The 27,690-nt window shown below is 37.4% G+C and overlaps 1 protein-coding gene across 4 annotated transcripts in view; it reads right to left on the reverse strand.

Annotated features, from left to right (window-relative positions):
- LEF1 (lymphoid enhancer binding factor 1) overlaps positions 1-27,690 on the reverse strand; it is a 122,198-nt gene that overhangs the window by 88,263 nt on the left and 6,245 nt on the right. The window lies entirely within an intron of this gene.

Raw genomic sequence — 27,690 nt, forward strand, 5'->3', positions numbered from 1 at the left:
TCTAAAACAAATGTGCAAGTATTAGAAGTTTCATGAAGAATCTGCACCTATAAAATTTCATGTGGTATTGGTTTAGCATTTTATAAAATTCGTATCTTTCTTAACCATTTCTGCTTTGCCCTTCTACTATATGTATATTCCCCCCAAACCTTCAAAACTTAAATTCTGCTGGCTATTTGACCAAGTATTCTAAAATCAAAGGATTAATCTTTATAAAAACATGTACAGTTATATAGCATATTGCCAGTTCAAATACTTCTCATCTCCTTAAATTTCCTTTTTTTAAAACTTTAGATGCTTATGCTGCATAGTATTATAACAATTCCAGGTTTGGATACCCCACCCAGATCTGGAAAGTTCAGCAATACATATGATCAAATGACAGAAGTTTGTCTTTCAGGGGTCTTATAACTGCAGACCTAGAGTTACAATTCACACATTGTATAAAACATGCTATGTAATTCCTGCAGTGACTGAATAGTTAAATCTAATAATTTAGGGTCATTTGCCCTCCAATAAGGTGTCTTTTTCTTTAAAAAAAATAAATGTTTGTGATTATTTACCCTACTGTGCTTATAAGATTTTAAAAATAATGTTCTAACTCAAAATATCCAAGGGTAAAAAGGGAAATAACTTCCAATAATTTTTGTGAAATTATATAAGTATGTAGTCACTGTAAACTAAATAGCTACCAAAAAGAGCTCTAAGTCTTCCTTTAAAATTCTGATAGGTTGTCTGGTCATTTTTGCTAAAGATAAAGCTATTTAATTAACTCAGACTAAGTTTCTTTTGGCCTATTAAAAAGTCAATTTTTTCTTTATTGTAAGTACTTTAAAATTGACTTTAATGTTAGTTAAAATATGTATTTGGTGTCTCTCCCTAAATAAGTATTGTAATTATTCTTCAAACAGTACAGAATTTTGAAGCCACGAAGAATAGTTTTTTAAATAGTTATTTTCAATATTTTTTACAAAACATCACAAATCATCAAAGCCAGCAACTTCCTATTAAAACAGAAAGTTCATTGCAAAGGCATAAGAATGACACAATGGACTTTGGGGACTCAGGGGAAAGGGTGGGAGTGGCGTGAGGGATAAAAGACTCCACACTGGGTACAGTGTACACTGCTCAGGTGATAGATACAACAAAATCTCAGAAATCACCACTAAAAAAACTGATTCATGCAACAAAAAAAAAAAAAATTAAAACAGAAAGTCCAAGTAATATTTTAAACATCATAAAGCTATCTTCATACTGCAACTTAGATTTTTCAATGTGGAGTTTGTATGTGATAAAAATGCCCTCAAAGATAGGAAAAGAGGAAAGTGGCACTGATTTGTTGGCATGAGGATTAGAGACTGTGTGTGCTGGGGGGAAGAAGAGCAAAGTCTGAATGTAGGAAGGAACGGTATTGGTTACTTTGCCGTCCACAGTCTGGTTTTATTCAGAAGACTATAATAATTTATTAACTTGAATCTTGCTCGTCTCACCCATCATATCCCTGAATATTATAAATTTTAGATACTAACTTGTATTTTGTGACTCAAAATATTTGAATATGGTTTTCCTGCTACCATTCCAAACACTAATGAATTACACACTCATAGACTCTGTAATAAAAACTTAATACTGTCTTATAGAATATATCAACCCAATATAACATGCCAAAATACAACATTCGCCTAATTTTAAAACATTTTTCCTTTGAAAGAGATATCTAATTTCCTTTAGTATATTAACACTAAAAAGACTAGGGAAAAATGTAAACTATGATTTTACTTTCCTAAATTCCAAATTACTGAAACCTAAGAGGTTAACAAATTATTAACCACATAATTTTCTCTCGGAATTATGCAGCCTTTAGGATAACCCCAACAAAATCTCCTATTTTTGCTTCTTCAACAGAAATACAGGTTTAGATAAGACTTGTTGGACTCAGTTCTTTCCTCTACCCCTGGCCTCTACTCTGGGAGCTGGTCAAATGTGGTCAAATGTGGAATTTCAAATATCAAATATGTATAAAATAAAGAGATGAAAGAGTACATCTCAAAAGGTCAGTAATGAAATGCAAATAATGTTTTCATGATGTACGGAATGGAACTGTTCTTTTCCAACAACAAGAGGTATCAAGTATGCTCTGTATTTGCATTGCCTTTACACAAGCCCATGGGTTGCTACTATTATTACTTCCATTATACAGATAAGGAAAGTGAGCATTACAGTGCTTTAGGAACTCACCTGGCAGTGAAATTCAAGCACAGGCCATCTGACTCATGAGCTTTAAACACTGCATTATATGCACAAGTGTGTACACACACACATGAATATGCCTGACAGCTTACCTAGCATATACATTTCTACATAAAGGGGGCTTAGGAACAGCAATCTGGTTGTAAGATTGAAGTAAATGTTGTATCTGAAGAATATTTTTCCTTAGCATAGGTGTTTATTTGGGGTGGCAAAGGGCATTACTGGAGATGGTGGGGGCTCCAAACTTCTTGAAGTTGCCACTGCCTATATGAGAATAGAAGAGTTGAGAATTTAGGGCTGAGAACATCAGGAATTCAAAGGTGCTTCCATGGAGGACAGAACGGAGCTTGCTGACGCATGATGCCTATGTGACCTACATGTGCCACCATGTCCCATTTTCCTCCTCTGCCTTCCCTTCCTTGCATGTAAACATGAAGCCACTTGTAGCAACATCCTCTAAGTAGCCTGGAAGGATAACAAGAAGGGATTAAGGATAGGAAATGGTAAAGAGAGACTGGAGTGGAAATGCTAGCTGAACCAAGCCTGAAGGAGAGTTGGAGGACAAAGACCTAAAAATACAGACTGAGATTCCCTGCCATGGTATAATTGTAAGAAACTAGAAAGAATCTTCATTCCCCTCCTCTCAGGGCCTATAGAACATACTGCTAAGCTTCAATGTTTACAGTAAAGTACATTAATAGTTCCAAAAAATGTTCAGCCTTAGATGTGTGGAAGTGGCTCTGCCATTTTTCTGCTCATTAACTCTATACTGGGAAATATAAGTTGCAACCATCAGTGCGTGGTTGTTTTCCATTTGAGTTTACATAGTTTTCAAAACAGTGAGTCATCTGAACTATGCAAAGGAAAGTTATGATGGTTTTACTCAAATGATTAACTAGAGTTTATATATAGAACATGCATCTTTAAATAGCAGGGCATCTACATCTACAATGCCAAGCTAACTATCCTTTTCTCCCTTAAAACCTGGAAACTTGAAGGGCTGTTAAATGTGACTATGTCCAGCACAGATCACAGGGCAAAGTGCAGGCTGGGCTCCACAGTGGTTAGGGAGGTGGATGCAGAGCCTGGACCTCCACCCTGGCCCCGCTCACCCCGCTGGCTCCACTAGCATTAGCTCAAAAACATGACTCTCTCAGTAAGGAAAACAAAGAGGAAGCAAAGGGAAGGACAAGAATAAAATATGTACTGCCATTTTGTGAGAGACCTTTAGGGACGTTAATAGAAGAACTGTATCTTGGATCATCTCACAAACGTTTACAGCTGTAAAACAATTGAGTAAACTGGTTTATTATTTTCTAAAAATATGTAAAAATGTAAGGCTTTTTTTTTCAAACTATAACTCAGATTCATAAAAATATATACTGGCTCATGTGTTAAAATACCATCGAAAATGGTTCAGACAGTTATAATTAATATCCAAAAATATCTGACATTATCCACAAGAAACAGAGGAAAAACACAGATTTCTTACCTCAAAAAGAATTCATGGGGACTTTCGAGCTCTCCTTAGAAATTGGGCTTGAAGAAAAAACACACTATAGAGATTTGCCTTACTTTTCATGTAAATCTCAGCTTTCAATAAACACAAAAATACACACACACACACACTCTCCCCTCAATTTATATTCAAAATATCAAGGGATTATCAAAACCCCTAATTTGCTGTTGAAGTCTGTGGCAAGTTTTATATCTTGAGTGAAATGCAATCTAATTCCTATGTGGTTATATTTTAGAGGGAGGGGGGGAAAGCAACTTCATTGAAGCCAACGCTCCAGGCAGCCCTGGAGCAGACTGGATCCAGTTTGAAAAGAACTGGCAACCCTAAAACTTTTTGATAAGATAAAAATTCATTGATGTTGGCTCATATGAGGCCCACTTCAACTCTGCACTTGTCCTCCGTGTTTCCTTGGCATATCTGCTCCTTTCCTCTATCTGCTTTAGCATAACTTTATTTTTCTCTTTTATCTTTCGATAACTGCACCCGGGGACCGGAGGGGATTGATTTTTTGTTTTGACTTATTGTTTGAAGATCTGTAACTCAAAGCAGCTCTCACGCCTCTGATGTCTAAGCTGGAGCAGCATAAAAGGTAAACCCAGGCCTGGGTATCAAACTGAGCAGAAGCAATACCATTTTATAATCAGCCATCTAGGTTTTCATCTTATTTTGCCTTTCCCTTCACCCGGAGTTGGGTTAGCTAGCAAAGTGTGAGGTTACTCCTACGCCTTTGTTAGGTGACAAGAAGAAAGTTAAAATAAAAATAAATACCTCGATAGCTTTGCATGCCAGGGCTTCAAGATTAAGCATACTTGTACTTAAAGCAAAAAGTTATTTCCTACCTAGAAAAATGCCTTGCTTTTCTTCTCAGTGAAAGGAAACTTCAACACATTTGAGAAAGCTGCTTTTCAAAAATTAAATCTGAAAACAAGGGAAAACAGTACAACTGACAAAAATCATTTCCCCAAAAAGCCTCAATCAAGATGAAAAAACATGCTTTTTTGAGATAAGTTTACAGATTCAAAATAAAAATGTTATTCTTGAAACAGAAGAGGTTTAAAGACAGATCCATATATATTAGGTTAGAAAGTTAGTTGTGTTTTCAGAGTTTGGTGTCAGCAGTAGTACATACTCCAAATTAGCAAGTGTAATAAACCAAAGTTAAATTCACTTTCCTTCTCTCTTTCAGTATAATCCTCAAATTATTAGGATTATTTTTGTCCTAATTCAGCCAATATCAAATTCATATGCTAGTCTCTGTACATACAAATATTCACAAGAGTTTTGAGCTTCTGTTCCCTGAAGTTGTTCAGCTTGCTGAAATATGGTTACATATGCAAACATCATCTCCCAATTGTAACCTCATTTTCTGCTCTGCTGGACAGCGTGACCAGTATTTGTCATCGTGCCTCCCCCGCCCGCCACATCATTCATATGTCTATAATTGTCATCGAGATGTGGCATGTCAGCGGGACTCCAGTGTTCTCTGCTCCCCGTCTTCACACAGTCACTCAGGTAACAAACCCGTAATCTCGTCCTGTTTTCATGATGGTTGAATTACACATAATTGTTTCTGCACAGTGATTGATTTCTGCCTGAATAGAGACCTCTGCCTTTTTTCAATGCAAGCGAGTGGCAGCCAAGTCTCTCCATCTAGGAGGAGGCAGCAGCCTTTGAAGAGATCAAAGCCAAGGCCGCAAGCAGTTGTGCGCCCTGGGAATATGGAAAGCCTTTATGCTCTCAACCCCATTTCCAGCATCATGTTGGATTGCAGCTGCATTACATTCTGCCAGCATTCTTAATGCTTTTAGTATTGACTCTGACATCACCGATAGCTGTTTTAAAGTAACAAAAGCCGAAAGATGACTTATTTTCACAACTCTGTAATTGGAACATGCAAAGATGGGAGTGGGGAAGCAAGAATGAAGGGGAGGGAAATACATTTGCTTTTAATTTAAAGCAGCACAAAAGGCCCAGAAAAAAAAATTATATAAGTTTCCACAAATGAAAACCATGTTTTTCATATGGAAAAACCAGCAGGGGCATTTTATAACTCAGACCACACAAAATGAACTGATAGCTAAATATACACTTTTTCAAGCCTAAAGGGTAAAATGAAAATTATGGGGTAAGTGATTCCAATTGGGAAAGGGACTCTAACATGTATTTGGTCTGAAGACTTTGCAGACACCTGATGCAAGGTGAACGGATGCAGCTGCTCAAGCCTGTCTCCCCCTCTTACCTGCTCCTCCTTAGCCCTTTTTAATCGACTAAGCAGAGCAGATACTTGCATTTGTAAGAATCACAGGTTTATTTGGGAAGTTGTAAATGCATGATTCCTTTAACAAAAGAGGAAGAACAGGAAAGTCAAAGGTGGTTTTCAATTCTGGTTCCAGATACACAGACAGAGATCAGTCTGACAGGATCACGTCTTGACAACTGAATCAAAATCTAATGCCACCAAAAGAGGCAGAAAAATTCCTAAGAACATAATAACCAAAATACATCAACACTAGTATCCTAGTTCTTAAAATGGAAATTAAGAGTAAAGCTATTTCTAATTTTTTTAAAATAATTAAGATATTTTGGACTTATGATTAAATACATTGTCTAATTCATCCATTATTACATTTAAAATCAACATAAAAAGCAAGCAGGGCGACCATAAATCACTATACTATGTCTCTGGTGTTACATTTAGTGTTATGTATGTCCAGTAATCACTCCCTAGTAAGAAAACCTTCTGTTATTCCAATTCTAATTTTTAATTACTGCCTTTGAAAATGTCTGCCCTAATCAACATACATAGCTCTACAGAGAAACTCTGAATTTACACTCACATTGAAAGGACACGATTATGGACGGAGAAAAGTAGAATCTTAAAGAGAGTTTATAAAACAAAATGCATCTCGTTTAATAAAGTCCCCTTTTCACAAAGATTTAATATTGTTTATGTAGACAGTAGTCAATGAACCATCAGTCTTCAACTTTTCCAAGTCTACAAAGTTCTAAAACTCATTGACATAGGAGAAATGACTATGAAATAACTGCTTCCTTTCATTCTACACAAAACTTCTTAGTTCTGAAACACCAAGTAATTGGCAAACAAAAGCCACCTTTGTTTGAAAGGATTCTGAATCAACAGACCTGGCTGTAAGGTACCCAACTGTAAATTTTCTTTGAAAATTTGTCTGTAACTGTGCAGAACTGGAAAACTCTTTCTTTTAACAGCCTGCCTACTTCAGTTTACTGGGTTACAGTTTTTATGTTTGTTTCATTCAGGGTTTGTTTTGCTTTAGAGGAAGGGTACAAACTACATGAATTCAGAACTGCAAAAGCAAAATCAGCAAGAAAACCTGAATAATAACAACTCAAAATCTATATCTTTTTCTCTTGGAAAAGTGCTATCTTTCCTTAATTTTACCATTTTCGGAAAATGCCAGAAATAAGTTCCAGTGTTATTATTTTTCTGTAGGTTGCATTCTTAATAAGCTTATTGCATTTTCCATATCCCAAGGCCCCCTTCTAATTTCAGATTATCAGGCAAAAAAAAAAAAAAAAAACATTTCTTTTATGATTCTATCATTAGCTTTCTCTTGCAAAGTAACAACCAAAACAGTCACTGGAAACATCCCAGGCTTCTCATTCAAACCAAAGGAAAAGTCAATATATGGCGGCCCCTCAACACCCCCACCCCCGCCTTCTTCAAGGCGCTCCTCAGAGAAACCTGTACTTAGAATTTTAGTCACTTGAACAACATGTGAGAGAACACAGCACCACTTGCTCAGCCACCAACCTTGAGAGAGGCACTCCAGTGGCTAAGCAGAGACAAACTAAAAGCATATGGAATCTCAGTAGCCTCTGGAGCTGGGGGCTTCACACATTCCTCAGACTGCCCTCAGCAAAATTGCCGTAATTGAAAATGGAGGTGACAACACTGTAATGATACACAGGAGACTCGTTATATAGCATAATCTACGTGCTGGCCTATTTATTTTTCCCTTCAGGAAGGAATATAATCTCTTGAAGAACCTGGAGGGTCCGTATGCTCCTTACTGTAAAAAAAAGAAAACGCCTCAGAGGTGAGGAGTGGGGGAGGCAAGCCGGGTGGGAAGCAGGAGTTAATAGGCACTGCCCAAAGTCTGGGACCCCTACAGGTGAGGCCTTCCAATTGCTTCACACAAATACAAATTTATTCTTAAAACCTTTAAATAACCAGATTCGATGCTTTCCTTTGATAAACCATTCCAATGTTTATTAATCCCTCCCACTGAAGTAATTCTCCCAACCTAAATTCTTCCAACAATTTAAGTCCATTTCCTTTAGTTATTCCTTCAGTGAAGAACAAAGCTGGTCTCAGGCTCATGTTGAAGAAACAGTCCTCATATTTGGAGTTGAGTTTAAACTGCTCTCCTGTCGTCCCCAAGTCAAATGAACAGCTTATCAAGCAGATCCCCCTGGGAACTGGCAGAGTTCTGCCATCAAGATCTACAATCATATGGCAAAAACTGGATGATGCCTAAGTTTCAACATGCTCGTGAAAGACTGAGAACTGTCTCAGATAGCACAGAGACTTCTTTTCAAGCGGTTTCATCACTTGCACACATAGTACATCTTTGGTTTAAAATAGCAAGCGCCCTAGTGCAGACATCTAATCTAGAGGGAAGGAAGGGAGCATATTCCCACACAGCTGCTGGAGGGCAAGGCCACAGGAGGGGTGAACAGGAGATGTCACAAGGTCACCATGAAGCATGACCTCAAATGATGTCATTTAGCTGGGCCACACGAGGGTGAAACACAGTCTCAGCCCACAGCTCAGTGTGCAACAAACCCAGGTGATTCTGACCAATCTGCAAGTAATCTGTACAGCAAAGAATCGACCCAACCAGCCAAAAAAAAAAAGTATTCTCATGAATACTGCATAATCTGCAGGTCTCATAAAAATCTTTCATATGAAACACTCAACAGCCACACTTTCAGAAGTATCTTATTGGAGCAAACAGGAATAGACTTCCCGTTGACTCTTCCCAGCCATCAATCTAGAATAGTTGGTTATCACACATCATACAACGAGTAGCATTATCCACTGGGGTGCAGCAGGAAGAAAATACTACAACTTCAATATATATTTTTATATGAAAAATTTTAAGTTTTACCAAAAATATTTAACATACAAATTGCCACTGGGGCCCCCATTTGCTCTGTATGTCAGATGGTCAAGAATGCCATTGAAGATAACAGTAATAATGTAAGCATAAGAAACATCAAGAAAATGGCAAAGCCAACACTTCTACCTCTAATATCAACACTTTAAGAGCTTGCATTAAAGCTAAAATATATAATGACACTGGACAAGACTTGTCAAGAAGCTGACCAAAATAATGAGAAATTATCAATTTTATTTGAAATAACAGCCATTAGATAATTACATAGTTCAGGTATATAATTCATAATTATACAGTGGCCAAAATTTTTAATTGATGAGGGCTTGCAATAAAATAATTCTCACCACGGATTTAGATATCTGAAATATCAATTGGTTTCACTCTCCTTCCTCTCAATACAGATTAAATCAACTCCTTTTCTCACTGTACTGATCTAACCTTCAGGAAGCAAGATGGAGCCATGGAAGCCAGACTGTGATACTCACTGTGACACGAATGAACCCTGAATACATTACACTAAGTGAAAGAGGCCAGTCACAAAGGACTACACACTATATGTGCCTACGATTCTATTCTTATGAAATGTCTCGGCCGGGCGCGGTGGCTCAAGCCTGTAATCCCAGCACTTTGGGAGGCCGAGACGGGCGGATCACGAGGTCAGGAGATCGAGACCATCCTGGTTAACACGGTGAAACCCCGTCTCTACTAAAAAATACAAAAAAACTAGCCAGGCGAGGTGGCGGACGCCTGTAGTCCCAGCTACTTGGGAGGCTGAGGCAGGAGAATGGGGTAAACCCGGGAGGCGGAGCTTGTAGTGAGCTGAGATCTGGCCACTGCACTCCAGCCTGGGCGACAGAGCGAGACTCCATCTCAAAAAAAATGTCCCAAATAGGGAAATGTGTTGAGACAAACTAGGTTAGCAGTTGCTTAGGCCTGGGGTGAGCACTGAGGGAATGAGAGATAAGGGGATAATAGCTAAAGGCTATGGGGTTACTTTCCGAGGTGATGAAAATGTCCTAAAACTGACTGTGATGATGGCTGCATTAACTATGGGAATATACTAAAAACCACCACACTGTACACTCAAAATGGGTACAATGTATGCTATGTGAATTATATCTCAATAAAAATGAAACTATTTTGAAAATAAGTAACCACTGAAAAAACATTTGCTGAATGAGTAAGTGAATGAATTCCTCCTATCCCAATTAAAAGCCAGAGGAAAAGCTCTCCTGGACATGTTCTCCATGAGTAAAAACAACTGTGTTGCTTAGTCTTTGTCCACATAGCGACCTTGTGACTTTAAAACACCAAATGTTTGCTCATGGAAAGGAGTATCTGGATGATGACTGGGGCCAAGGAATTCCAGGATTCTATGAGAGAGTGAGCAGAGGATGAGCAAAAAGTAGGTATGGGTTGATGCTCCGAAGGCAGACCTTCGGAGCAACCCAACCCGGTGGAATTATTACCGTTAGATGTCCAGATCTGATGTGCTGTAACAGGTATGCACTTGTGGTGCCCCTAGTAAGTTATTAATGTATGAGATGCCCTCCCAGAACCAGGCAAAAAGAAGTATTGAGTCAATCTTCTACCTTTCTCATACCATCAGACCTTGCTTCACCTCTAGAGCAGAAAAAACTCCTTTCTTAAAGCACTGAGGTAAATTCTGATGCTTTCGGTACAGGTTGAGTATCCTTTATCCAAAATTCTTAGGTCCAGAGGCATTTCAGATTTCATTTCAGATTTTGGAATATTTGCATTATATACCTATTAATTCAGTATCTCTGATGGGAAAATCAATATCCTAAATGCTCCGACAAGTTTTTTGGTTTTTGATCTTCATGTTAGTGTTCAAAGAGTTTCAGATTTTGAAGCACTTCAGACTTTGGATTAGGGTTACTCAACCTGTATTGATAAAACAACTCAAGAGAAATGCAAGTGTGTCTTCTTTGAGTGAGCTCTAAAGTCTGGTACCATAAGAAGTCCAGGAGCTTTTAAGCAAGGGAAGCACACTGACATGACTGTGTTTCCCTTAGTCCATACAACAGTCCTTCGTTAGAACTTCAGATAAGAAAACTGAGGCTCAGTGGGATGCGGTGGCTCATACCTGAATCTTTGGGAAGTACAGGAGGAGCACTTGAGTCCAGGAGGTTGAGGGTGCAGTGAGCTATGATTACACCATTGCACTCCAGCCTGGATTACAAAGAGAGGTCCAGGAGGGAGGGAGAGAAGGAAACAGGCTTGGAGAAGTTAGGGACTAGTTTGTTCAGGGATACATGGCTAGTCAATGACTTGCCTAACTCCATGTCAGTATTTTTTCCTCTACCACGAGATTAGCAACAATAGAAGTCTAAAAAAAAAGTCTTTAAAAGGTTTTTCTCACGTAGCCAAAATATTTTCAAATTTGCATAGACATTATTGAATTAACTCAAGAACTATTAAAATAACAAATAAGAACAAAAACAAACATCTCAGATATCCCTGAATTATGAACCATTTTTTCATTTGTAGCTTAAATGTCACATTTCTCTCACCACTACACAGAGGCCTCTGTTTTCTTCCTGATACCCAGCCATCTTAGGAGGAAATATTTCTTTTTGAAAAATGTAATCTGCATTTTCCTCTATAGATACATAAGAAGCCCTCAGAAAATCTAGTACATATAATCCTGTATTACATAACTTTTTGTTGACTTCACATTATTCACTAAATGGGATCTAATATCCTCAAGCCTGTAATTCACAGTCCTATGTTGGCACCTTATTCCTAGCAGTATAGTGATTCCCTGCAATGAATTCTGACCAAGTATTTCCTATATGTGGGAACTAAGTAATATTTTTGAAACACTCATTTCCTACTCTTTCCAACTTACCCTTAGGATGCCAGAAATTTTTTCAAAGTACTTGTGAGTAAAGAAACAGAAACAAAAAGATAAAACAATTTTCCCACCTGTAGTAAGTGGCTAATCCTGGATTTGGGCTCAGGCACTTAAGATGCAGAGCATGTGTTCTCAGCCACTACATGACATATGCAACTAATGAAAACTTACCTACCTTCATAATATTCTGTTTGCCCAATTCAAATTGTAGTCAAATTTAACAACAACAATTTAAAATGTGGTTAAATAGTACACAAAGCAAGTGCCTTACACAAGGTAAAGGTTTCTGGTGGTGGTACTAATGAAACAGTGACACGGTACCAACAGCATGAAACAGAATAGGGTCTAAGTCCTGGCCTCCACTCTTACCAGCCATCAGTTAACTTGGCAGCAATGTTTATAAACTTGTTCATTTCAAATGCTCCATAAATAGTTCTGAGTTTCTGAGTTCTATTCTTAAATAGTCTTAGGTTACTTAACATGAATGCTCTTTTAATAATAATAATAAAAAAAAATTTATCAAGCAACTTTCCTGGCCCAGCCCAGAGTTGTCTACACAACCCTTTTTAAACAAGTAAACCAAATATTCCCTATCATGCTTCAAATGGGCCACATGGAACTGAAAGCAGGTAAAGAACGAATAGCACATATAAAGACAGTCCTCTGGAACTGCTCTACTAGGCTGCAACACTCCAGGGTGACAGGCTAGGCTCTGCCCACACCTGTATCCCTGGGTTGTAGTAGTGATGTCATGCCTGCCTCACTCTGTTCAGCTGTGGATGTTTGCACAAGTGTCTCTCCCTCACTAATCTGTGAGCTTCTTGAGGGTGGTGATTTTGCTTTTATCATCATGTATTCACAATGGGGCTCAGCACACTGACCGTCAAAATAAGTATCTTCAATGAATATTTATGGAACGAATGATAAATCATTCCTGAAAACATTCTTCAGTATTTATCTTCATTCTACCAGGAAACTTGTTTATCCTTAAACTTTAGGATTAGTTCAGAAACTCCTAAAACAACATATATCTTCTGATTAGTGAACTGGAATAAGATATGTTTTCTGGTTATTGCACCACCCTATGAGGGTCAAAAGAGCTGTATTAGCATCTTCACTCCTGAAATTAAGTATAAATTATGAACCAAACTAATGCTGTAGGGATATCAGAGATAGCACTGGGTTGCTATCAATTTTCTTATATTAAGCAGCGAGTTCTTGATATATTAACTTGCAAGCAGGTCTTAATTGTGCAGGAGTAAAGAAACAGATACATGATGTTGGTGTAAAATAGTTTTGAACCATTATTTCATGAATAGTTTGTCAAAACTGTTTACATGCTTAATATGTAAAAAGTTATCTTAAATCAAGAAAGCTATGAACCAGCAAGTAACATAAACAAACAGATTATAAATGTATTTTTAACATGGTTTCATTGTAGTAGTATTTAAAATAACAACGAAAAAACTTTAACATCCATAACTGAGGATAAATCCAATAATTTAAAGTGTATATATGTGTGTGTATATATAGATGCATGTGTATATATACACATATATATACATACATATAAAATGGCTGGATACTATCCAGCCATTACAACCGATGACACAGACCTACATTCACATAAAAAGATGAGCACGCGTAATACATTTTTAATGACAAAAGATTACCATAGAATAATAATCTTATAAGCTCATTTATAAAAACGTTTGTATTACAGGTATAGATACAAAAAGAATGTCTGAAATGAAACAATTCATCAAAATGAAACCATTATATCAGAATGACAGAAATATAGGTACTTTTTATTTATTTTTTCTGTTCTTTCATGGGTTTTCCCCCGTTTTTATATATTACTGTTAAACAAACAACCAAAAAAAAAGACATTTCCTTTTGAGAAAAAAAAAAAAAAGACTGTTCCTAATGTCTCCCTAGTAAGAAAAGTTTCTTCACTTTTTAAAGGAAACTCACCGTTGCAACTTCTCAGGAATGATCACAGTTCCAGTTAATCCTAAACTAATTTCTCTTATTTAAACTAACATCTTGCTACCACAAAAATCACCACTAACTGCTCCTAAAAATGAAGCACATGCCACATTTTAATTGCTTGTTGTGCAAAGAATGCTCTTTGGCAGATTTTTGCCTGTAAATGCTCAGTTCTTATGTAATAAGGAGGCAACATCATTTGCCAAAAAGATTATAAGAATCATGAAACCTTTAGTCATACAGCTATTTGATTAATCTATTTAGTCCTTAAGACTTGGGGACACTGGGCCTCTAGAAGTGAGCAATAGAGATTCCCATAAAAATCAGACACTTATCAAAATATGTCTGATATACCCCAGGAAGCAGTATTTCCTGGGAATTTTCAAGAATACATTGAGCAATCACATGGTTATGTGTTGAATGAACCAGAAGACAATTTCCAAGTATTCTTAGAACCTTTCATTTAAGCCATTTACATTATTTAATAAAAGTATAACAGACACCTTTAATCCTCAAAGTAGTTTATTGACTAAGGATTACTCTCAACTCTTTGAGAGATGAACTAATTTATGAATTGGGCCCCAGCTCCTGAATCAAAATACCTGACTTTGAATCCAAATTCTCTACCACTTATTCAACTCTGGTTGGGACTATGGACATTCAAGTAACTTCTCTGTGCCTCAGTTTCTTCACTGGAAACATAGACATATTAGTAGTGTTCACTTCATAGTGTTATAGTAAAGATTTAATAAGAAAAATGCATGTAAAGTACATCATTAAATATTACATCCTAGTATATTATTAATACAAGTACTCTCTTCACCCTTGAACAAAATACCTATTTCTCATAATCACATGGAGGTTTCTGGTGAAGGTCCAGGAAGCTTCATAGGTAAGTGAAGTGATTTTGTGAGGCATTGTTGACTTACATCAAATAAAGTATGGACCAAAAAGATGCCCATAATGTAAAATGGTTTGGTTCCAGATCTTGGTCAACTTTGTTTTCTTAGCATAAAACCGAAAACAATGCTTCCTAAGCTAAACTCATGAATGCCTGTCTGCAAACTGGCTTCTCTTTCCAAATTCATTATTTCCATTAATACTGTCCTCTCACCATCAGGCTAGAACACTCATCATCTTTTACACAACTCCTTCCCTCCTCCACATCTAACGGGTCACCTTCGAACTCTTGTGTTCTCCACTAGCACCATAATAGCTATTACTACCCAAACTATGTTAAAGAAATGTACGATTTCTAATTTTATTCTCACAAAACCCTACTAAGAATCATTTCCATCTTACCTATGGGAAACTCACTGATTCAATAATCATCTAGCATCTTCTGCACGCTAGTGGCAGAAATGGTGATAAGAAACTGAAGTTACAGAAAGTGCCCTACTGTGAGAGTGAAGACTTGAGCCTCAATCTGGTACCACTACTTACCAGTCGTGCAATCAGAGTAAACTATCTGATCTTCTACTTCTTGACCTGTTTATAGTCATCCTTACCCTTCTCTATGCCCTTCATGCCATTTCTCAACCTTCTCTATACTTCAGTTCCCTCCAATATAACACAGGGATATTAGAGATAGCACTGAGTTACTATGAGGATTAAATGGGCTAACGCATAGAAGGGGTTTAGAACAGTTCCTCGCATGTACTAAGTACTCAAAACTAGTAACTAACGTCTAGTCCATGGATTCTATATGAAATGCTCAAGTAATTTCTAATCTCCATTTTGGCTTTGCAATTCCATACAAATTTATATATGTTTAAGATATTCCATTGAAATATGGATTGATATCTGGTGTTGCTGCCTTACATTCTTGAAGTTTTAAAATTTCTGTTCTGTTTGTTCCACAAACATCTGGTGAGTAACCTGCTCTGTGGCAAGTAACATAACAGGTTCTGGGCAACAAAGATGAGTAAGACATGCTCCCTATCCTAAAGAAACTAACAATCAATGAGAAATACAAACACAAAGACAAAAAGCTATTGGAAAACATGGCTACAGAGCTCTGTGGGAGGACTTATGAGGACCCCAAAGAGACAGTAGTCAGTCTTGACTGATGGTGGGATCTGGAGGAACTTTACTGAGGAGGCAGCACTTACCCCAGACCTTTAAGGATGGACAAGACCCTGCTGGCAGGGAATAGAGAACAGGGCATTTCAGTGAGAGCAAGCTATAAGAATCCAAAGGCAGGGTTTTGGAAAAGGGTTTAGGACGCAGGTCTGGGAGTATAGCTGAATCATAAGCTGCAAGGTAGAGTGGTGAGGAGGTAAGACTTGAAAGGGAGATGGTTCCACGGTGTGGAAAGCTTTCAAAAATAATGCCCCAGAATGTGGTTTAGCCAGTGGGGCAAGGCACTCAGGGAGAAAACCTCACGAGGTCTGACTAGAGGTGAAGAGTGCCAGTGGTCTCAATTAGGGCCCGATATGGTTGAGTGAAGAGAAAGTGAGCTTGGGGCCAAAGGGCCACACTTAAGAGTCCCAGCTCCACTGCTGTCTGGGTGTGAGACCTCTGGAAAGTAATTTACATTATCTGAACCTCAGTTAAATGACTGAGCATCTACTGTGCCAGTGTTTTTCCAAAACTTATTTTATGGAAGAATCAATGGAGTTTGTTAAAAGTACATCTACATGACCTGCCTGTAGTGTGTGATTCAGGACATTTGCAGAGGGGGCCAGTAATCTGCCTTTCTAACAGAAACACCTGTAATTCAGAGGCCACTGGCCACCTTCCAGCCACACCACCACCAATGCCAGATGAGAAGACCAAGGGTCAAAGCGTGTGAACACACATCTAGTCAGCAGCAGAGTGGTGGCATCTAGGTATGTGGACTCCAACAGCAGTGCTTTGCTGCTGCTCTCATTTATTTACTCATTTATTTTACCATTATCTTGGTTGGACCCTAGTCTCACTGACTGCAAGTCATGACTAAAGAGACAATCACCTCACCCTTTTCCCTTCCTCCCTAGCTTGGCCACTAAAGTAGGAACTGCTGCCCTCTCAGCAGTGGCTGTAGCCCTTTTCCCTCCCCAGCACCTCATGCACTCTCTACAAGGAAGGACCCTCATCTCTTTGGCAGCCTAGAAGAAGGAACTGAGCAAGGACAGACTGACCCTTTGTTCTCTCTGTCGGGTCAGCTTGCCCAAACATGGGTTTGGTCTGGTCTCCAGTTTTACAGGATGTTAGCACCCTGTCTCTGCGGAAGAGGCATGTGGCTTGGTGTTGGGTTCAATTTAGGAAAACCAAAGGAAGTCCACGGTTTGTATCACAGTTCAAGTCACATTCTCCAATCTAGCCTTATTGATAATAGAGTTGGTATTATACTGCCTGATATTGTCTGGCCTTATTAATAACAAAGCTGATATTATACTTTCCCTCTGTCTGATTTCGCTGGACTAATTCTTGACTTGAAGAGGAATGAAAATTAGCTTCAAAACACCACAACCAAAGTTGAATGTAAACAAGTACATATTTTTATATATTGACTTAAAAAACATGTTTTTAAGGTTAAATTGCAATGCAGGTAACTCCTACCTAAAAAGGTGCATTGCCTTTGACTGCAATTCTGGCAATTTGTTCCAAAGAAACAATTCAGAATCTGTGCAAAGTTTTAGTTTGAATATATGCATTTCATCACAGTACTGCATAAGGTGGGGAAAAAGGTGATACAATCTGAATGTCTACCAATAAAATACTGGTTAAATAAATTAGGCAATCTATTAAAAATGATGTTACAGAAGAGTATTTATTAATAGAAAAAGATATACATAATATGTTGGTGGGGAAAAAGTTGCAAAATGATACATTATGTTCCTTTCACCATGAATATATAACAAGTATTTGTGTTTGTTTACCTACATTTATATGTGTGCATAGAAAGAAGTCTAAAAGGCCACACAGAAAAAGTGATCATCTTTAACAACGGGATCCTGGGAATTTAATATTTGGTATTATTTTTGCTTATTTGAATTTTCTAATTTTTCTAGTGAACATGTATTGCTTTTTAAATTTCTTTTTATTTTAATAAAAATGGTTAAGCATTTTTGAAATTTCCAAGAAAATTATTAACAATTGCTCCTCTTTCAATTTCAATCAATATCATGATGAATTTAATAAGTACTTTGTATTCTTAAAGGTAAATATGGCTATTTTTAATGAAAACAAACAAGTCTTTAGATCTTAAGGAAGTGTATTAAATTGGGGCAGGTTACTGCTGTCCCTGAGGATGGATTCCTTGTCTTTAACACCAGAAGTATAATACTCACCTCAGTTTTCACATTAGGATTAAATTAAATATGACAACTCTGTAAGGTGCCTCGGACAGTATGTAGCACAAGGTAGTAGAAAAAAAAAAAAAAAGGAAAAAAAATCAGTTGCTTTTCCTTCTCTCTTTCAAGAAAAAAAAAAAAAACAAACTTGAGTGTTAACTTAAAATTCTAATGTATGAATACAAATAAGAAAAAAAAAATTCAAGCAATGATTATTTTCCTAACACTGCCAGATAGCTGACTGGTCAGCCCAACTGCAATAAACAGTAAATATTATTTACTTCAGTACTTTTGGTTTTGTTACAGACTTTAAGATGCCAAAACAAAGTCTAATATATTTGAGATAAGACTTCAGCACCTTTTTCCCTTGATCCAGGTCATTTTAACTAGTATACCAAGATGATATGACCATAATTATTTTAAGGTACCATTTATAGTGTTCAAAATTGAGGAATCCTGTACAAAGAAAGCTGCATCCAATATATAAATATTTAACATTCATGGGATTTTACTGAAAGAAAAAGAAAAGTCCTGAAAGGAAAGAAGCTGGAATTTCCCAGGAGGCTAGAAAAACACTGTTTCTCCTTGCTGTCCAGCCAACACATCCCTTTGGACCTGATCCTTTGTGCTGACAAGAAAGCTAGAAAAATTTAAGCCAGAAGGAAATTCGAAGGGCAAAAAAAAAAAAAAAAAAAAAAAAAAAAAAAACTTGCCCGTTGTCCTTCATATGGCTCCTGGATATCCTCTCTCTATAATTTTTGCAGTGGACAGAAAAAACCCAGCTCCTACAGGATTAAGGGGAAAAAAATCTCCTAACCAAAAACATATTCTTACCTCTATTCAACTCCATTCAAGTAGTTAAGAGTTATCTGGCAATTTCATATCAAATATTAGAAGGATATGAGACTTTCGGCTAACCTGAAATTTAGAAATCTGTTCCCTCACACGTCTCATTCCCTTTCATGGTGGATTGCGGTGCTAAAGAGGAAAATCTGCTGCTCTCCTAACAATCATAAGGAAAGCGAGCCCAAGACAGGAAAATCAGATCTGGAAAAATACAATGACATTCCCCTGAATTTTTATTTATGCAAACATTTTCTAAAGGTTTGCCACCCAGTATCCAAACTCTGAGTCAGCATGATGGCACAAGAGGAACTGAAAGTTTCTTCCCTTTCTCTGCAGTTTCCCGGGTAGAGTCAAGCACTTCTTATGGCTGCAGAAATCCCACCAGGTGGGGCCCTGCGGCCACAGCTAGAAAACAGCGCTTTATAGACCAATGGAACAGAACAGAGTCCTCAGAAATAATACCACACATCTACAGCCATCTGATCTTTGACAAACCTGAGAGAAACAAGAATTGGGGAAAGGATTCCCTATTTAATAAATGGTGCTGGGAAAATTGGCTAGCCATAAGTAGAAAGCTGAAACTGGATCCTTTCCTTACCCCTTATACGAAGATTAATTCAAGATGGATTAGAGACTTAAATGTAAGACCTAATACCATAAAAACCCTAGAAGAAAATCTAGGTAGTACCATTCAGGACATAGGCATGGGCAAGGACTTCATGTCTAAAACACCAAAAGCAACAGCAGCAAAAGCCAAAATTGACAAATGGGATCTCATTAAACTAAAGAGCTTCTGCACAGCAAAAGAAACTACCATCAGAGTGAACAGGCAACCTACAGAATGGGAGAAAATTTTTGCAACCTACTCATCTGACAAAGGGCTAATATCCAGAATCTACAAAGAACTCAAACAAATATACAAGAAAAAAACAAACAACCCCATCAAAAAGTGGGCAAAGGATATGAACAGACATTTCTCAAAAGAAGACATTCATACAGCCAACAGACACATGAAAAAATGCTCATCATCACTCGCCATCAGAGAAATGCAAATCAAAACCACAATGAGATACCATCTCACACCAGTTAGAATGGCAATCATTAAGAAGTCAGGAAACAACAGGTGTTGGAGAGGATGTGGAGAAATAGGAACACTTTTACACTGTTGGTGGGATTGTAAACTAGTTCAACCATTATGGAAAACAGTATGGCAATTCCTCAAGGATCTCGAACTAGATGTACCATATGACCCAGCCATCCCACTACTGGGTATATACCCAAAGGATTATAAATTATTCTACTACAAAGACACATGCACACGTATGTTTATTGCAGCACTATTCACAATAGCAAAGACTTGGAATCAACCCAAATGTCCATCTGTGACAGACTGGATTAAGAAAATGTGGCACATATACACCATGGAATACTATGCAGCCATAAAAAAGGATGAGTTTGCGTCCTTTGTAGGGACATGGATGCAGCTGGAAACCATCATTCTTAGCAAACTATCACAAGAAGAGAAAACCAAACACCGCATGTTCTCACTCATAGGTGGGAACTGAACAATGAGATCACTTGGACTCGGGAAGGGGAACATCACACACTGGGGCCTATCATGGGGAGGGGGGAGGAGGGAGGGATTGCATCGGGGAGTTATACATGATATAAATGATGAATTGATGGGTGCTGACGAGTTGATGGGTGCAGCACACCAACATGGCATAAGTATACATATGTAACAAACCTGTACGTTATGCACATGTACCCTAGAACTTAAATTATTAAAAAAAAAAAAAAAAAAAAAAAAAAGAAAACAGCACTTTTGCAGGCTTTGTGCCATCTGAACTTCTTGTCAACCAGATCAGGTAGACAAGCCAGATACTAATATGCCATTTTACCTTCCCAAAGTTTTCAGATGATGGAGACCTGACATTAGATCTCAGGTCTTTTAACATCTAGCCTAGTCCTTCCCTCCTCTATGTTTAGCCTTCATAGGGCACTGCCTACCTATCTCTCTCTAATTAAGGCTCAAAAATTTTATTCACCACATTGCAAAAGGATAGAATCAATTTACAACACACAATGGCCTAGAATAGTCAGCACTGAGGTTGCCATGTGTATTTGAAAAGGACAGAACTTGTTAATACCTGAAAATACCTCGTGTTACTGAAAAAAAAGTCCCTTCTATCAATAAAAATGAATGGAAAAGCATTAACCACATGATTCTGAAACATACTTGAAGATGATTTTCCTTTTACTAGTACTGTGTTTCCACCTCAAGAATCCTTCTGAAAAAAGCATTTCTATCATCTCCATTTCTTCAATTAGGTTTCTAGGATCTAACTAAGAGATAAGTACTTCCTAAGATAAATCCTCATATGAGGGTCTAGTCCCTTCTTTATTTATTCCAGTAGTGCACTCACCCGGCTGTTTTCAAGAGTTACCTGGAAACTCAATATTCCATATGGAGTAGTTTTGACTTCCTCATTAAAAACACTGGTCTAATGCTATTTTATTCACCGATGCAAAAAATAAGAGAAAAAGTAAAATAATCAAATACTAAGGATTACTTAGTAAACACTTTCAAGTTTTACTTTTCACATAGCATTTGGTTTCATAAAGACAGATCATTTGGAAATATCCAGAAAACACACGTGCAAAATTTCTTCTACATTCTTCATTAACTCAGCAAATTTACTGAGGTTTCTACTCTGTGCTAGGCTGACTGTAACTGTCATAATTCATCAGCAGTCCCTGAGTTTAAACTGGAGGACTGCTGATGATCAGCCCCCAGTTACTTTATGATGGCAACTGATCACTAGGTCATTAACTATCATCAATATTTTTTACAATTTTTATTGTAAGGTTTTCCAGGATTCAAAAAATTTATAAAATATCTTAGTAAAAAGGCAAATATCACATTATTGCTTATAAGTGTGAGCTAAATAATGTGGACATAGAGTGTCGAACGATAGACAGTAAAGACTCTCTGGAAGGGTGAGGCGGTAGGAGGGGGGTGGATGATGAGAAATTTCTTAATGGATACATTGTACCCTATTTGGATGATGGATACTATAAAAGCTCTGACTTCACCACTATGCAATCTATGTATGTAACAAAATTACACTTGTACTCCATAAACTTATACAAATAAAAGAAATATATCTTAGTAGGTCAAATTTTAAAATTTTGCTTTGGTTACTGTTTCATTCAGAAGCTGACAATAATAATAAAAGAAAATTAAAGCTACCCTAGAACCACTCTCATTTTTAGAGAGCCTACCTTCTATCTACCTCTTCATTCTCTCTCTCTCGGCCTCCTGGGTTCAAGAGATTCTCCTGCCTCAGCCTCCTGAGTAGCTTGGCACTCACCACCAAGTCCAGCTAATTTTTGTATTTTTTAGTAGAGATGGGGTTTCACCATGATGGTCAGGCTGGTCTCAAACTCCTGACCTCAGGTGACCCACCTGCCTCCAGTAATAGGCAACTTTTTACAAGTGAACATAACAATGACTATAAATTACTATGATGAAGATCAAAATTTCACCTGCAAAACTGTCATCAAGTTCCACATAGGATTACGTGTGGGCATAGGTAGATACAACAGTCAAGAAATCCAGCTTTTTAAAGATTCTACTTGTCCCTAGTTAGCTGCAAAAATAAACCATATTTCTAGACATTCTGTGATGCAACCTGTCTGCTAGTCCTATTTCTCCTATAAATGGAAAAACGGGGTTGGCAACAAAACTCTTTTTTGCTCTGTACTGCACTTACAATTTTCCCCATACAGATTGAAGGCATGTGAGTACCATCGCTCAGTGAGCTTTGTAAGTGATCTTGCAAGTGGATAATTTCAGCAGGTTTACAGGTTTAGCTAGAGTGGGTATTGTATACAAATGCATTCTTTTACAGAGACTTTATAATCCTCTACACAGCCACTGCTAACAGTCTGCAAATAGTCCCAGCTAGATTATCAGAATTTCTGAGTTAGCTTCCTGCTCCCTGTCCAGTCCTCTGCTCAACTCCCCACTCTTCACTTGGGTACAGTTTAACTCCCAATTCCCCCTACCTCCACCCTCAGTCTTTGTTGTTGTACTCTAGGACATTTTAAGGCTTTCAGCTTCTCTGAGGGACTGAATCATTTATATCCCTAAAAGAGTTTATAGCAGAGTCTACAGTTCCTAGGCAGGGACTTCAAGATCATAATATTTAAAAAATAATCATGAACCTAAAGTATGACTTTTAAAATTATCTGAATAAAATCCAATGGCTGCCTTTTCTAAATAAGTAAGGACATGAGAGGATAGCACAGAGCAGTATTAAGTCTCTTGATTACTACAGTATTAGCTTCCTACAGACTGGCTCAGCTCAGCACAATCACTTAAGCAACAGCTTTAAAGAAGACAAGTTTTAAATGAACATTCCCTTAAAAAAAAAAAAAAAAAAAAGAGAGAGAGAGGGACCTTTAGTCCCAGGACAACAGCACCGACATCATGCTGAGCTCTACTTCTACCTGGGAATAAAACATACATGTTTTTCTGCTTGCCACAGACAGTGCTAGTGCTAGCATGTTTTCTCTTTAAATTCCAAGTCTTTTACCAAAAATCAAAAGGAAATAAGCTTTATAAAATTCCAATCATGTCTATGATACATAAATGAGGAACAAAAGGAGTCAAAAATGAAGTGATTTGATTGCTCAAAAAAAATTCAGTCACAAAAACCCAAAATGGTTCTGCCTAAAGAACGTTTAAAAAAACAAAACAAACAAACAAACAAACAAAAACCCTCATCCGCTACAAAATTGGTATTATAGCAAGTACTTGTGAGTCTACAAATTCAAGTCCAGAGGGTGCCATTTGTGAGACCCTATCTCTGTTCTGTTAAATCACATAAGAGTCTCGGACCACAGGAAAGACTCAATCAAAACAATGAGATTGATGAGAGCAAATTTAAGACCTGAATGGGGGTGGAAAATATACTTCAAAAGCAAGGTTTTTGCACGTTGGCCCAATGGTCTCTTTTCTAGTGTGTGGTCTTTTTTTTTTTCAGACTATCTTTTGGGTTGTTCTCATGTCTTTATGAATGAAGAAGAAACTACTAGGGTCATTTCAAAAAAACTATCTGAGTAAGGACCAAGTATGTAAATACAATATTAGCTCTGCAAGGGTTACATGTAGTATGGCTCCCTGGGACACTTAAATAAGCAAACTGGCCATAAGGTATTTGATGGGGGAATGGCAAGAGCTCCCAATTATTCTGACTATGATCCTGTCCCAAACTGTAGCAATGCAATTAAGGAGGGATCAAACAGGAAACTTGGGGGTTCTGAGGAATTTTCCCACACATTCTCCTGACATCTATATATACATTTGAGTTAGAATAATACACTTTCTAAAACTTATTCTCCACTTGAAGGGAAAACTCAAAAAGCGCACAACTTAAAATAGAAAAGTGAAAATTATAGGTAAGTCAAACGCAATAGCTTCTTGCAATAAAGTGAAAAGATACTCTACCTTAAAAATCTTGCATGAGATATAAGCCTTAGTCTCCGTCTATCCTTGAACATTATTTATGTGATTATTTTCAAAGGTATCCAAAAATGTCACATACAGTGGTATATTCAGAAGCTTACTGATTAGACAAGCCCAACTTAGTTCCTTAATTCCAGATGTGAACAATGACAAAATCAGATTTTAGCTGTTTATAAGCAAGTACAAATATGGAGGGTAAGACAAAGTTATAATAGGTATAATTCTGTTTAATAGAAACCAAAGTGTTGATTCCCTTAAGGTAAAAGTCACAACAGAACTAAGTTATGCAAGGTAATTAGAACTCATGGAACATTTTCATAGCAATTTCTACTTTAAAAAAAATAAACAAATAAACATTTTAAAAGATAGCTGAAATGAGAACACCCCTATCTTTCCTTTCTCACCTAAAAATTGACTCTTAGAAAGATCACAAAGAACCAAAAACAATGAAGTTCGCAGCGCTACACTGACCAGGTGTTGTGGTTTGGTGTGACTGAGCTGCAACGTTTGCTGCAGCTTCCTGCACTGTGTTGCTTTTCCCTCCCCAAGCATCTGAAGAGAAATGAGATGTTTCTTTTCTGAGGTGTTAAACATTTGGGTTGCATGCGGGACAAATGGAAGATTGACACCTAAGATGAATAACCACAGTGCATTAGGCCAGCGGGAACTTTCACTACATTAAAGCTAGCCAAGCTCATCATTCACACGGTGTTCAGGCACACAACTGCCAGAGCCAAACTAGGGATGTAAAGAACGATTTTCTTCTTTTAATACTTTACCATTGGCCTACAGGGATTTTCATAAATAAAGTTCAGAGAAAGAAAGGTTTGGGAGTATGCTTTTAATAAACTCTCCAGGGTCCTGGCTCTAAAATATTTAGCAGGTTTCTGCATCTTCTCTTCACTCTCTGTGAAGAAGATCAACTCAAGCCAAGGTTTACTATGCCCTAAGAACTCACGCTGACACCAAATATGTCATGATAGGTGCTTTCTTCTTAGACCCAATTTATCTGAACGAAGAATTCTTATTTAAAACTCTGTGAGAGACTCATTCATAAGACTTCTGGTATAGACACATTCATACCCCTAAGGATTCCAGTTCTAGAAGGATGTAATTTGCCAATTGAAATTCCCCTTGAGAAGAAAAAAAGCTGAGTAGGTTAAAGTGGTTCTCCTGAACAGATAATACTGTATATTAGTCAAAGGTAAAATCTGTTCGAGCATACATACATTAGCGTTTGTCTAAAAAATAAGAAAAAGCATATGCACTTTTTATAATTAGATTCCAGCAGAAACATTTCTCTGCATGCCAGGTGGCCACAGCTGGTATCCTCTGGATTATCTGCAGTTACAGACAAGCAAAAGACTATTTAGAGAAGGAGTGGTCAGGTCCCTCCCCCACCCCAGGTGTTTTTCCAGTCCTAACACTTTTGGGAAGCAGATGCAGTAAACAAGCAATTGTTTGTAATGCAAATTCAAGTAGCAGGATGCCAAGGGAATGCTCCCATCCTAAGCCCAAACACAAATGGTCACCATGCTCCTGACACCCTAGATGAAAATCTATCACTGTGGATGTTAGTGACACAAACACTCAGCCTTGCTAAGGACAGAGTTAAAGAGCAAGAAGGCAGAAGTGTGGTTAGGGGTGAAGAAGAGCGGCTGTCTTCCGGTTAGTGTTTTTGATCTCAGACACATTAAAAACAGCTGTTAGGTATTAAAAACCAAAGATTGTAACTCACTTCGGTTGCACCCTAAAAAAAAAAAAATTTACATAGTCTTGTGGTTACAGCTGAAAAGCTTCTGGAATTGTGCAAACTGCAGAGTATCTCAAGAAAACATGCCTAAAATAAATACATTCTAATATGCAACAGAATAAAGCTAAGCAACAGATAACAGGGTAACTGTTTCCTGACCACACCCCTTTCTTACACTCTACCCCAGACCAACATTTATTCTGGCCACAAATCTTTCCTAAACAATGAATGACTGTTTGATTCACTGACCTCAAAATTTTAATACATATACTAACAATAAATACCTTCCATCAAAAGATATTTTCTATCAAAATTTCAAAATGACTAGTATACCGGTAGATTGGGAGAAAAGACTGGAAACACAAGGCAGAATGCTGGCATAAAGAGGAAGACCAGCTTAATTTTCAATATTCTTAGGGATTATTTATAAATACCAATACATTTTCATTATACTGATTTTTAAAAATTATCATTTTGAAAGGAGAAGTGGAGAAGTAGCTGATCTTTTTAAGAAATAAATTCCACAAATGCTGTATACGCACAGCTGAAAAACATAAGGCTGTTTTGGTGGCTATTTTCTATTGTCACCAACACTGTACTTTGATTTGGCAAGATTATTTGTTATTCGCAAAATGATTTAACAGGCATCTTCAATTATTCCTTATCTAAAACATATTCTCCTTCCCTTCTCCTTCCCTTCTCCACCCCCTCCAAAAAACAACAAAAAACCTTCCCAAATATTAAGAAGATATCTATATATTTGCATGTTTTGTTCAAAATTTTAAAGTCTCCTACAACTTTTAAAACTCAAGCATTTATTTGAGGGGTCTCTAAATATTAAACTATTTTCACTTTTTTAAATTCCTTTTAAGGTAGGAGATTCATCCTCATTACACAGACATCTTTATCATTAAATACTTGAAAAGCCTTAAAATATGAAATACCTATTTCTTATAGCAACCATCACAAGATCTCCCTCAAGATTAGAACCCCAAGATCTCCACTTTAACTACTATATAAAAATTAGAAAAATCTTACTCCCTAGCTGAGAGATCAAATATCCTTTTGAACTTTATTGGAAAATAATAACAGTAACATCTAAATCACAGTGCTCAAAGTGATCATATTTGATATAAGTATCATTTCAACAATTGAAGATTACATGTAATGATAACCACAAATACTCTTGTTGATAACTGTTGATTTTGAGCCACTATTCTCTGCTACTTTGGTGAATCTTCTCACTCCCAGATTTTGTTCACTAAGGTATTAGCACGTTACTCTTCCCAGATGTTTGTGACTGATTTTTTTCAGTTGGTAGAAACACTGGGCAAATAAGTCAAACACTATAGGTTCCATTTTACAATCCTAGATTTGACCTCCAGGGCTGTCAGTGAGACTGGAACCCTAATCCCCGAGACCCACACACATGTGTTTTTCATTGGGGGTTACGTGGTAAAGGGAGAGTGGGGCTGGAGAGAAG

The sequence above is a fragment of the Rhinopithecus roxellana genome, chromosome 2 (assembly GCF_007565055.1).
Source record: "Rhinopithecus roxellana isolate Shanxi Qingling chromosome 2, ASM756505v1, whole genome shotgun sequence".
Classification (NCBI taxonomy): domain Eukaryota; kingdom Metazoa; phylum Chordata; class Mammalia; order Primates; family Cercopithecidae; genus Rhinopithecus; species Rhinopithecus roxellana.